Source organism: Anguilla rostrata, chromosome 4, assembly GCF_018555375.3.
Source record: "Anguilla rostrata isolate EN2019 chromosome 4, ASM1855537v3, whole genome shotgun sequence".
Classification (NCBI taxonomy): domain Eukaryota; kingdom Metazoa; phylum Chordata; class Actinopteri; order Anguilliformes; family Anguillidae; genus Anguilla; species Anguilla rostrata.
In genome coordinates, this window is record NC_057936.1 from 45,807,693 (window position 1) to 45,811,149 (window position 3,457).

Below are 3,457 nucleotides of genomic sequence, written 5' to 3' on the forward strand. Positions count from 1 at the left end.
AGCAGCTGATGATGATGATAGAAAAAAAGAAAACCCTCCTGAGAATTACAGGTGATTTGATTTCTCTCCCTGATTATAAACGTGGGGTCATTAGCGAATGTGGAATTGAAAGGTTACGTGAGCAGGCATCAGCCTGGAGGACAGAGGCTTCAAGCCCCTTTACATGAAGTTGCTGACGGCTTCGCTCAGCAATCGGCTGTCTGATCTGGCACTTCTCAGTTGTCTGGCAGGGAATAAACTTACTGCCGTGTCCATGGTGGCTGGCCATACAAACCTGGAATTAAGCAAGTACTAAGACAGCTTCCTGTGGTCTGCATGTACGTTTTCCTCAGACTGCTCAAAACAGTTCTATGACCTCTACTGACCACAATACAAATTTGCTATGACTGCATTTTGACAGGGCAGTTAAAAAAATATACTGCTACCAGGAGTTGAATCAGACCATACAGAGCGGTTCTATCATGCATTGTTGCATGGTCTGGGTGAATACTTGATTCTGACTGGCTGGAAGATGTGCATTAAAGCACTGCATTTTAACATACACATAGTTCGGGTTAAGTTTAATCACTGTTCCAAATTCATACACTGTCTGGCCAGCTAAGTAACCTATGTAACTATAGCAACATGCTGAAACAGACAGCTTAGTAAACAACTTTGTAAATAGTTAATGCCAGCAAAAAGTTTATATTTTGAGGGTGAATTGTCCCAAAATATTAACGACCTCTCCTTATATTTTAAACTTTGGCAAATGACCATGGTATAAGAGGAATAATCCACTGTGAGGTGTCTGTTAAAGGGGTCACATAAAAGGGTTAAAGGGTGGTTCGCATCGTGTGTTACAACCCTTTAATGCACACCTCGTCATGGATTATTTCTAATGTTTGTGCAGACCACACTCTCAGAAATAAAGGTAAACAAGGGCACAAATTCTGTACAAGTACAAAACTGTACCTCTAAATGTACTTGTTATGTATTGAACTACATACATTGTTATTTTGGACTATGTGAGTTACCATAGTTGTGATTGTAAAGCTAAGCCTCATGGGTAATCAAGTTTGTTGTTCGCCAGTGTGCTAGTGATGCCATGCACGTAACACGCAAAAACTTTTCAGTAAACTCCGTTGTTATCAAACGTATTTCTCCGCCTCTGCCTCGGTTCCTCTGTGATTAGTATATGTCTAAAAAGGGTATAGACATAACAGTACTAGTGACAAGTGATTGTACCTTTCTAGGTACTGAATGGTACCTTTTTTTTCTGAGAGCGCAGGATACTCAGTGCAGTTGTCATTTCCAGAGCATGGTGACCTCGACAAATATTGAGGCTTTGATTCAATTAACAATAGTTCTTATCTTTGAAAAAAAATAAATGTAATAATTTGTATATATTTTTTATTAATGTAACAAACAGCTTGACAAGTTACATTGGTCATTGCTAAACTCAAACACAAAATTGTGTTGGTGAAGATTCAATTATGGCAATATTTAATGACAAATGCTAATTAAATCCAGGCTTACATTTTAATTCACAACCCAAATTTGTTTGAGTGTACAGGAGCAATAATATATTAATAAATACTGAAGAGGCATTAGTCTTGTCATGTTTTTACAATGGACAATGAAGTACTATCCCTGGATCACATTTAAATTCTAATGAAGAAATTACAATTGAATGCAAATCCTGAATTGAACAAGTATTTCATTATAATAGAAAGGTTACAAATGTAATTTAAACAATGACCTAATGTGCTGTTGAATTATGAAGTCCAAAGGACAGCACACAATTATTCCTGGATCTTCAGTACGTTATCTGTCTGTGTGTGTGTTTGTGTGTGTGTGTGTGTGGAAGAAGAAGGGAGGAAGAACCCTCTGAAGCTCATTATTATTTTTTTGTTCAACGAACCTAATTATGTTGGATAGAAGAAAAAACAATTGCTTTCCCTCCTTTGCCGGTGAAAAGGTCTATTCTGGCTCTCACTTTAATCAACTTTGTGTCAAATCGGAGTAAACAAAAGTACAACAATGCGTTTCCTTTTTCTGATTACGCAAATGCAGAGTTCAGTGAGCAGCTTTCAATTTCCTGCCACTGCCGGCCTCATAATGTATTCATCGGTAATTCTGGAGAAGGCAGTATCTGCTGTTTCAAAAAAAAAAAACTGAGAAAGAGGGATCCTAATCACTCCGCCAGGGCTAGCTCCTCCCCTTCTGTGTCCGCATGCAATTTGACTTCATTAGCCTGCATTGCTCCCTTCCCCTCATAGCCTTGCCTATGCCCACACTCCTCCCTACCCTTGCCCATTCTGTTAAGACGACCATGCATTACTTAGACGATTTAGCCAACATCCATGACACCACCGGAAAGGATAGAGACTTGGCTGTACTGCGACCCTCTGTGTTAAGAGTGGTCATGCACAAAAACGCCGTTTTGCCAGTATGAACCGTCAAACTTTTCTTCTTTTCTGAAAACCCTCATCTAAACCTTTTTTTCGAATTTCTTTCAAGAAATATTTTTATGTGTTGCAACACATCAGTGGCATTCAGTTTTTATTAAACAAAGGACCAATGCAGCACATTACATTGCATTGTTAGCAGAAGCCCTTACCTGTGAGATTTAACGTTGTATACATACAATCCATTTATATAACTGAATGCAGCTGAATATTTCACTTAAGCATGTCAGGTTAAAGACCTTACTTAGGCGAGCCATTACGCTCCACTGAATAGGGAAACTCAATTTCCAAGCGTTCACTTCTCTTTAACTTTAAGTTAAACTCTGTTTAATCGAGTTATTCCAATTCCAAAGAATTATCAATCAAACCAGAATTCACTGAAAACAGCTACAACAGTGGAAATAGCAAGTGGGGTTTTGTGCATGACCAATGCAAATACCTCCCCCTGCTTTATATTTGCGTGGCTATTTCTCAAATGCATTGTTCAAGCCAATAAATGACCACTGAATCCAGACAGGGACATCTTTACATGTAATATCAATGGTAAGATTGCATATATAATTATTGCATATTTTGGTGCAGATATTGATAGAATGGTGTGGTATAATAACACAAGAATTCCTCTTGTTCATTTCACTATTCAGTGAACAGCGTTTCACTGCTGTATTGGCATATCTTCTGGCTATTGTTGGCTTTATCTTGTTTCTATGACAGAATAAAAAAATTTTCATAGTTTGTTGTTTCCGCTCATAGTTTGGTTGTAGGAGTTCTGAATGTCTGAGCAATCTTAGGACACCGGTTCTGGCCACTAGGGGGCTATAGCGCCAAGGATGTTAAAGGCTAGGAGGATGGTTTATGTCCTCAATACAAATCTTTTTTCATCAATCATTTTTCCTATTTATTATTTAGCTGAAGTTCATGTCCACAGTTTACGTCACTAACTAATTCAACAGCATTTGATTAATGGGTGCTGAATCCAGGACAGCATGATAGAGTTCATATAGCAGCCA